This window comes from Schistocerca piceifrons, unplaced genomic scaffold (genome assembly GCF_021461385.2).
Source record: "Schistocerca piceifrons isolate TAMUIC-IGC-003096 unplaced genomic scaffold, iqSchPice1.1 HiC_scaffold_1415, whole genome shotgun sequence".
Taxonomy (NCBI): Eukaryota; Metazoa; Arthropoda; class Insecta; order Orthoptera; family Acrididae; genus Schistocerca; species Schistocerca piceifrons.
In genome coordinates this window covers 52501-62500 of record NW_025727253.1, presented here as the reverse complement: position 1 = coordinate 62500, position 10000 = coordinate 52501, and the positions used below count along the sequence as shown (strand labels likewise).

The 10000-nt window shown below is 48.6% G+C and overlaps 1 non-coding gene across 1 annotated transcript in view; it reads right to left on the bottom strand.

Annotated features, from left to right (window-relative positions):
* LOC124733859 overlaps positions 1–659 on the bottom strand; it is a 1909-nt gene extending 1250 nt beyond the window's left edge. Inside the window, exon 1 of the ribosomal RNA XR_007009178.1 lies at positions 1–659. This exon is cut by the window's left edge and continues 1250 nt beyond it. This is a non-coding gene — a ribosomal RNA (small subunit ribosomal RNA).
* Positions 660–10000: the final 9341 nt, after the last annotated feature.

Below are 10000 nucleotides of genomic sequence, written 5' to 3'. Positions count from 1 at the left end.
ACAAATCCAACTACGAGCTTTTTAACCGCAACAACTTTAATATACGCTATTGGAGCTGGAATTACCGCGGCTGCTGGCACCAGACTTGCCCTCCAATAGATACTCGTTAAAGGATTTAAAGTGTACTCATTCCGATTACGGGGCCTCGGATGAGTCCCGTATCGTTATTTTTCGTCACTACCTCCCCGTGCCGGGAGTGGGTAATTTGCGCGCCTGCTGCCTTCCTTGGATGTGGTAGCCGTTTCTCAGGCTCCCTCTCCGGAATCGAACCCTGATTCCCCGTTACCCGTTACAACCATGGTAGGCGCAGAACCTACCATCGACAGTTGATAAGGCAGACATTTGAAAGATGCGTCGCCGGTACGAGGACCGTGCGATCAGCCCAAAGTTATTCAGAGTCACCAAGGCAAACGGACCGGACGAGCCGACCGATTGGTTTTGATCTAATAAAAGCGTCCCTTCCATCTCTGGTCGGGACTCTGTTTGCATGTATTAGCTCTAGAATTACCACAGTTATCCAAGTAACGTGGGTACGATCTAAGGAACCATAACTGATTTAATGAGCCATTCGCGGTTTCACCTTAATGCGGCTTGTACTGAGACATGCATGGCTTAATCTTTGAGACAAGCATATGACTACTGGCAGGATCAACCAGGGAGCTGCGTCAACTAGAGCTGAGCAGCCGGCCGCCCGGGAGTGTGTCCCGGGGGCCCGCGCGAACACGCAAGCGTCCGCTCAATCATTCTGCAAACAGGAGGAGGCTGAGCTCCCCTGCACAATACACCTCGAAACCCTCTCAGGTCCCGGCGGCGCGCAGCGCCGTCCCAAGTACTTGGTCGGGTTCGAGAGAGGCGCAATCGCCCGGAGTTAGGCGAGTAGACGCTTTCGGTGCGACCACCCGTGCTCCCAACTGAGCTTGCCGCTGCCGACAGAGGCCCGGGAGCGTGCTGTCGTGGCATTGCCGGCGGGAGACAACACGCGCCACCTACGGTGACCGGCAGCTCCAACGCCAGCGCCACAGAAGGACAAAAGCCCCACTTGGGTGCCGAAGCGAACTCTCCCAGCACAGCGCACGCGCCAACACATCCGCACAGCTGCGATACAAACCACCAGCGAGAACCGCTGGGGCGACCGAGCAGCAGACGGCGTCGCGGCGCCGAGCGCCGGGCGGCGGCGCATCCTCAACGCACACAGTCCTCAATCGGACCAGCACACTGAAGATGTCCACCGCGCTTCGCACCGGGCCCGCGAGGACCTACTTTGGCCGCACGGCGCCGCGCGCAGGGTGCGCCGGCGCGCAGCTGCGACGCCTGCCGCGTCCGTCGGCCGGCGCGCCTGCCACTGGCCGCCCCCACCAGCCGGCTGTAGCGCGTGCGCCCACGCACCGCGCGGCCAGCACGCCGGGAGGCGCCCCCTCACCGGCCGGGGACGGTCCCACCCAGCCACCGCCGCGTATCGCTTCACACCCAGATGCCGTTCAGTTTCGTCGGCATGGTGGGTATCGCTGGAACAACCGGTTAGTACCTCAACCTATCGTCGCCATCACCGATTCACCCCTAGCGAGAACAACCGCACCACAACAGGTTACCATTTGTTCATTTGCGTAACTTCACCAGAAAACGCAGGCGTCCATCGCCATTTGCAACTTCAACGATTATTGCATGCCTGTGTCAGGTGTCACGCCACACTACGTCTGCCCACATACACGCAACAAAATGTGCACGCCTAGACAATACGTGGAAGGTGGCCCCCGTACGTATGCGATGTCCATTGCTCGAACGACTGTCAACCGGCCTCTGTAGCATGTCGCAGATATGGAACGCGGTGCACCATGCCATCACGGTGTGTGAGGAGAGACGACTAGGTCCGAATACATCAACAGACAGCTCATGCTGATCGCCATCCACGGCGTCCGTTCCTCCCACACGTCTCTATGGCGTACCACACTGCAATCCAGCTCTCATAGGGAGACGACACGTAGCTGCGTGCACAATATTTGCACTGTATGGTCCGCCGTTTTTGGGCGCAGTCGTTGTGCGGTCACACATGTGCCACGATGTATCATTCAGTACATAAGGACGAATGTGCAGTACAGATTGTGGTTCACGCGTACGACATCAGCGGACAGTTGACACAGGCCGCACCACAACGTAGCCTGAGTACGTCGCATGCGAAGGGCATTGAACATGCAAACTTCTCACCAACCAGCTTGCGAAGGCAGGGGGCAAGGTGGGGACGTGGGGAGGGGCGGCATGTACGTCCTGCTGCCATCCACATTACAGTGTACAGCAGGAGCATGTGGAAAGTGAGCAAGACTTGCAAGGTGTTTAACATGAAGCGATACACAGGGGTGCGGGCAGTGCGAGTAGCGAACTATATTGCGAGGGTTGCGGGTGGGCAACACTACAGTAATTGAACGAGTCGTATAACAATTACAGAGCAGGTTTAGGCGACAACGTGGGTTACGTTAAGGCGACAACATGGGTTAGGTTAAGGCACAACATGGGTTAGGTTAAGGCACAACATGGGTTAGGTTAAGGCACAACATGGGTTAGGTTAAGGCACAACATGGGTTAGGTTAAGGCACAACATGGGTTAGGTTAAGGCACAACATGGGTTAGGTTAAGGCACAACATGGGTTAGGTTAAGGCACAACATGGGTTAGGTTGAGGCACAACATGGGTTAGGTTAAGGCACAACATGGGTTAGGTTGAGGCACAACATGGGTTAGGTTGAGGCACAACATGGGTTAGGTTGAGGCACAACATGGGTTAGGTTAAGGTACAACATGGGTTAGGTTAAGGTACAACATGGGTTAGGTTAAGGTACAACATGGGTTAGGTTAAGGTACAACATGGGTTAGGTTAAGGTACAACATGGGTTAGGTTAAGGTACAACATGGGTTAGGTTAAGGTACAACATAGGTTAGGTTAAGGTACAACATAGGTTAGGTTAAGGTACAACATAGGTTAGGTTAAGGTACAACATAGGTTAGGTTAAGGTACAACATAGGTTAGGTTAAGGTACAACATAGGTTAGGTTAAGGTACAACATAGGTTAGGTTAGGTTAGGTTAGGTTACACGTTGTTGTACGGAAAGGTGTAGGGGGGGGGGGGCGGGGGCGGCAGGTTCGTTGATAGTGATTATAGTAAGTGAATGCTTGTGACATGATCAGATTTGTCACGTCAGGATGCACCTTTGGCTTATTAGAGGCGGCGCTCCAATTCTATGCTTGTGTGAGACCTGTGTCTTTGACTCATGTCATTGTTTGTGCGCTGTGACAGGAGGTACTATTGTGATGTTGGGTGCACCGTTGTATAGGACATGTGTGGGTGTTGGTGCCTGGTCTGCGCAATGGTGGATGTCGAAAGGCTGGGATATTGTATTTTCCGCACGGACCTCCTGGTCTGGTTGTGATAGTGTGGATTGTGTAATGTGGCGGAGAAGATGCACTGGATGTTGTTCCATGCTGGTGCTTACATATTGTATGTGCGCCTGTTAGAAGCAGAGAGTGGTGCGTGATCAGAGTGTCTGGCTGACGTGTGGTTCCCATTTTGGGCAGACTCTTTCAGCATGTATACGGACAGTTGTGTATATTTGCTGTAGTTTGATGGCTCTGCATTGATTACTAATCAGCGCCGTGTGTACGGGTAATCTGGTTCCAGTCCAAAATGTTCCATCTGTGTACATTAGTGACAAAGACTCCCCCCATGCAGTGGGGCTCGGTCTGTTATAACTCTTCCGCGTAATATATTTGCCCCACGTTTTTGCGACTGCGAGTGCGAGTGCAACGCGCATGGGGACCGACATGCTGATGGCTCGGTATCGGACGCCGTACAGTGAGCAACGCGATCGCGTCTCTCGCTCGTAAGTGGTACAGGTCGCGGCTCATGTATACGGACAGTACTGTACATGGCTGCTCTGGTTTGGGTTTCCCCTGGCCAGCGGTGGATTATCATCAGGGATCCCCGAGCTTCCGCTCATACTCCCTTCAAATCCAACCCATGCATCCACTACCCAACTTCGCCACAACGAAGGAAACCAGCTCGGAAAAACTACCCCCTTGGTGGGGGAATGGACCTTCCATCTGAAGAGCGCCTTTAGCCACCCTTTTGGGTGCCCACGGGGAACCACGTGGAGGCGGCGCCGCCACTGCTGATGGCGACCCTTTTCATCAGCAGTATAGCATCCACATACAGCATTATCGTAATTACGGAGGTGCTCAGGGGAACAACCTGTAGCCCCCAGGCTGGCGAGGCCCACATGCTGTCGATCACCAGTTTCCCAGGATCTCGGCCAGTTCTTGTCCATGTACTTGTATTTCTGCCCTCCGACATTCCCTTCTCGCCACTGGTGTCCCAGGAGCCATGTAGAGGCATCATCGGTGGTTCTGAGAGTCAGCTCGTCACCCCTCCACACTCAGCCATGTCTCCTCCAAGTGCGCGAGATATCAGGGCTGTTTCGGAATCATGGGTCAAAGAAAATGTTGTTTTCCAGTTGGTACTGGTTCTTGTACTGGGACGCAATCGTTTCCTACTATTTACTGTATATTTCTTTAGATTGCTTCACTGATGATTCTCGCTACTTCCCTGATCTCAAATGCTTCCTCAGCAAATGCCTTTATAGCTGAGAATCTATCTACTGTTTGGAGCAGAGTGTCCTTTCTCTGGTAGGATGTGTGTCCTACTGTTTGTATAAGCTGACTTCTGGGCTCAGCGTACTGCTTACAGGTGTAGAGGATGTGATTGGAATCCTCTTCCTCACCACATGTACATCTGGCGTCATCTTCAATGCCCAGGTCGCAGATTTTCTTTTTCAGACCGTGGTCAGTCAGCAGGCACGTTAGGGAGTATGGTGGAATCGTCGCCCTCCGCCAACTTGCCTGCCACATTCCCACATCTGGTATCCAGCCGTAGGTTTCCCTACCCTTCGCTGTCTGGTTCCATCTATGCTGCCACTCCTCCTGCAACATGATATCTATTTGTCTGCTGGTATCACGTCTAGAGCTTTGCCCAGCAGTGGGTCTTGGAGCCTGGAACCCTGCGACCGAGCCAGCAACACCATGTCGAGTATAGTACAGCAAGGCTGCTTTCACTATCTCCAGGTCGAGCGGCATACATCCTGTTAGTACTTGCAAGGCCTCCGTCGATACAGTCCTACAAGCTCTGGTCATCTGTAACAGAAATGGCCTCTGGATTGACTCAATTATACGTTGGACATATCGGTGCTTCGTCCGGTCTGCCCATGCAGCTGCACCATATCTGCAAACAGAGAGGCACAAGCCCTGATAGATTACCCTGAGAGACTTTTTCTGCAGACCCCACTCCGTTCTAGTTACCCTCAAGAGGGAACCTGAGACAGCACTTAATCTATTCTGGATGTTCCTCATGTGAGGTTTGAACCAGAGTCTTTCATCCAGAGTTACACCGAGATATGTAAACTCTGCAACGAACTTGATATTTCCTCCCTCGAAAGGAATTGTTGGTGGTCTGTGACTGTCAAATCTACCCTTGATGGTCATGGCAACCGTCTTTTGTTTGGATATCCCTAGCTTGTTTTCGGTGGTCCATCTGCTTACCTCACCCAGCGCGATTTTTGCTCTGTCCTCTATCTGTTTCCTGCTCTGACCCTTAATGATGATTGCCAGGTCATCCGCATATGCCACTTTTGTCCATTGCTCGTCTTCATTTTCAATCACAATCTCATCAAAGACGAGATTCCACAGGAAAGGACCGCAAATAGAGCCTTGTGGGCAACCTTTTGTGATCAATTTTTCTACACTGCCAGCCCTATTTTGGACCATAACCTTCCTGTTTTTAAAGTAATCTGCCATTAAGTCATACAAATTACGCGGGCACTGGATTGCTCTCAGACGCCTCATAACACTAGGCCACCATAAGTTATCAAAGGCCCCTGCTATATCTACAAATATTACTACCACATACTTCTCCTCACAATCCACACTACCCAACACTTGCCTAATAGCCATTTCTGTCGATGCGCCCTTTCGAAACCCAAACTGGTTGTGGGCCTTGATATTTGAATCGTCATAGCGTTTTTCTAGACGACTGACTACTAACCTTTCCAGAATTTTCCCTAAGATAGACAGAAGGCATATTGGACGGTAGGATTTAGGCTCATCCCTAGGTTTGTCTAGTGATTTCAGCAATATGCAGACATTTCCCTCCTTCCACGTATCTGGGACTCTTCTTTCCTGCAGACATTTATTGTATAAATCTGAGAGAAGATGGGGACTGGTGCGCCAAACTCTTTTTATAATAGCATCATCAATACCATCAGGACCTGTAGCCTTCCCTGGTTTGCAAGCCTTTATTGCTGCCCCTATTTCTTCTAGTGTGAATTCTGGGTCAAGGTCCACGTTGTCATAGCTGTTGTTGTCTGTTTTCACAGCATGTTGGCCATCTGTGTCCTGTTCTGGGTTGTCATCAGGAAGCAGGCTCTGTAGTAATGACCGTACAGTCTCCTCCCAAGTCATAGTAGTAGTCTGGTTCTTTGTTTTTATGTTACTTAGCACGTTTTCTGTTCCATGTTTTGGCCGAATTATCCTTCTCACTATGGCCCAAGGATCATTCTGATCGCAGTCACTGACCCATTTCTTCCAGGTCTCCTCTTTGGCCTTAGCAATTTCCTTATTGTAGTTATTTTTCACTCTACTGTAGGTTTGTTTTGCTACTTCTATGTCTGGTTCATTATTATTTTTACGTGCTCGTTGCAGACTTCGTCGTGCTGAAATGGTGTCACGTCGCAGGTTAGTAAGTGTTGCATTCCACCATGGTACTGGATTTTGCACCTGTGTCCTCTTTCTCATTGATCGGCTACAGCTCTCGTGGATTGCTGCCTGTAGCCTTGTGATCATTTCATTAACGCCTACATTTTGGCTTTGTGGCCAGTGGGCTGTGGACCTGATGAGATGCTGGTCAAAGGTGGGCCACTTTGCGAAGCTTGTGTTGTAGGTGACAAGTTCCACAGTAGCTCTCGCTCTTTGAGGTGCAACGAATTCGTATGTTATGGCCCTGTGGTCACTTGACGTCCACTCTTCATGAACCATCCACTTGCACACCGCTTTGGCAGCTGGAGGTGTGCAGAGTGTGATGTCAATATTGCTCTCCCCATTTGGGCCAGAGAATGTAGTTAGCTCTGACCTCTCATTCATTATTATCAGCCCGTGTTGTGAAATGAAATCTTCAAGCGTTCTACCTGCTGCATCCATCGTTGAGCTGTGCCAGATTGGTGAGTTCGCATTTGTGTCCATCCCTATAATAATTGGTTTTCCTGGGAGTTTGTCGAGGATAATCTCCAGTTGATGGAGAAAAAGGTCTATGGGTGATCCATATTGGCAATATATGCTGGCAATGTAGATCTCACCAAAGGCTCCATTTAGGTTGGCAGCAGCTATGTGCATGTTGCAGAAGTTTGTCATCTGCAAAGCTGTTACTGTCTGTGACTTAACTGCTATTGCTGCCTTGGGTGCTTCGCCTTTGGGGCTGTAGATCAGCTGGAAGTTTGGTGGGTACCCAAATACTTTGTTATTTACGCAGTAGGGTTCCTGGATCAATAGCACATCTATATTTTCTTCGCTGATTCGCTGTGCCAATTGATCTGGGACGATTTTTGCTCTTTGCCCATTTATTTGAAGGATCCTTATCGCATTTTCTTGTGTATCTGTCTGTGGTCTTCTTCCAGGTTGTACTTCTGCATTATTATTACATGCCATAGTCAATTGTGCTATGTATTATGGCCTTTATTCTATTGTATTCAGGGCAAGATTTCTCTGTCACTGCGTGGGTGTGTGCCTTCTTAGCCCGCTTACAGTTTGCACATTGGGCTGGTTGATCCTTCTTTGAGCACTCCTTGAAAGTATGTCCTGGTGCTGCACAGTGGCCACAAATTGTTTCTGAATTCTTGCACTTTGCTGCTGTGTGGCCATGACCTTGGCACTTGTAGCACCTGCTTATATTGCTGTAGTTTTGTACCCTGTGCGAATTGCAGTTTATGTAGACCCTACCATATTGTACTATTTTGCTCCAGAGTTTTGGTGAGACTTCCAGTACAATGTTTGCTTCCTCACGGTTTCTTGGGCCAGTCTTGAACAGCACTCTTACGCCATCCATAACGTCTTCCTGCGTCACATTCATCCTGGAGAGATTTCTCTCAAACAGTTCCATTTTGAGTTCATCTTCACTTGTATTTCTGTTTACATCAAAGATTATAATCTTTGGGGATCTTTTTTTTTGATCAGAGACAGTGATGCCTGATTGTGAGATGTCTTCGCACTTCCTTATTTTCTCGACATCCTGATCATTAGGGACTTCAAGAACAATACCTTTGTCCTTTATTGACCTGCATTTGGAAATACGCACGTCTTTCAGTGATGTTGCAACAAGGTTCTTTACTGTTTCTTCAAGTTCCTTCTCAGTTTTCTTGACTCCTTCTGCCGGTTTTATCATTAGGACTTTAGGCTGTTGCGGTTTCATCAGGTGCTGTTTGGGTGCTGAAGGTTTTGCAGCCGCCTTGTTGGCATAGCTCTCAACCAGTGGAGGTGTTCCTGTTTGGGGGGCCGTCACACATCGCAACTCTGTTTTAAGTTCAAGAACCTCCATCTCATACTTCTTCAGTATCTGTTCATACACTGAAAGTTTTCCTAGGATAAACTTCTTCTGGGCATTGTTTATTTTATTTACTTCATTAAACAAGAAGGCTTCCATCTCCTCTCTTATGTTTTCCATTGTCTGAAGGTCAGTACATGACGCTGAATTGTCCTTGTCACCAGGAACAACCGAGTTTCGTCCAAGTTGACTTGCAGCCCCTACAGTGTCCTTAGTAGGCCCCATTTTGGGGCGATCACTATGGAGAGCTCAGTTTTCTGTGGGCAAGTCTACCACTATCCCTGGATAACGAGCCTAGCAGGGCCTACACACGCGATCGTCAGTCAGGACTTAACCCTGCAGCACATTTCCCTAACCTAACACACTGATAATGAGCACACTAATAATACGCTAATAAGGAACCTATGAATTAATGTTAGAGAAAAACGAACAATAGCCTACAAGAATAATATTAAAACGGGCTGTGGACTTAAAGAACTGCTTGTAGCTCTCCTTTTCCTCACTTAAGTTTGCACTTCCTCACAAGCTATGTGACACACATGTCTTTACTTATGCGAAGGTAATTCTTAACCTAACAAACAAGTAAGAGAGTAATGGCACACTTTGAAACAGAAACGTATACCCTAGTAGGATAATATATGCACCTTGCTGCAAATTTTCCTAACCTAACACACTAATAATGATCACACTAACAATACACTAATAATAACATATAGACATGATGTTAAAAGGAAAACAACGGCCTACAAGAATAGTATGAAGAATGACTGTTGTGAACTTGGAGAAATGCTTGTAGCTCTCCTTCTCACCCAAGTTTGCACTTGTTCGCAAGCTACGTGACACACGTCTTTACTTATTCGAAGATAATTCCTAACCTAACAGACAAGTAAGAGAGTAAGGGCACATTTTGAGGGAGAAACATATAACCTAGTTGTTTTCTGTCCTTGAAAGGATACGCGCATCCGCCTGTCACGCAACACACACAACTACCTTTATGGGACTAAATTTTCTAACCTAACACACAAATAATAAATTTATTGCCATCATATCAAGTAGCATACGAGTATAAAGCACCACAGAGTTTTAAAAGCTTGGGTGATCGCTTGGAGCTCTTCACTTTCTCACCTACATTTTGCGCTCTCTCGCAGGCTGTGCGGCACCCACGACTTTACTTCCGCAAGTGTAGTTCCTAACCTAACAAATAACTAGCTACACTGAAGACATATTAGGAGACAGAGTGATACAACCTACAAGATTACAGTGGACACATCCAAAACAGAAGCAACAATATATACTGCACGAGCAGTATCTAATCTACTAGCCTAGCCTAGCCTTTTCTCGTTGGGAATCGAAAAGGTAGCAGTCAGACAGG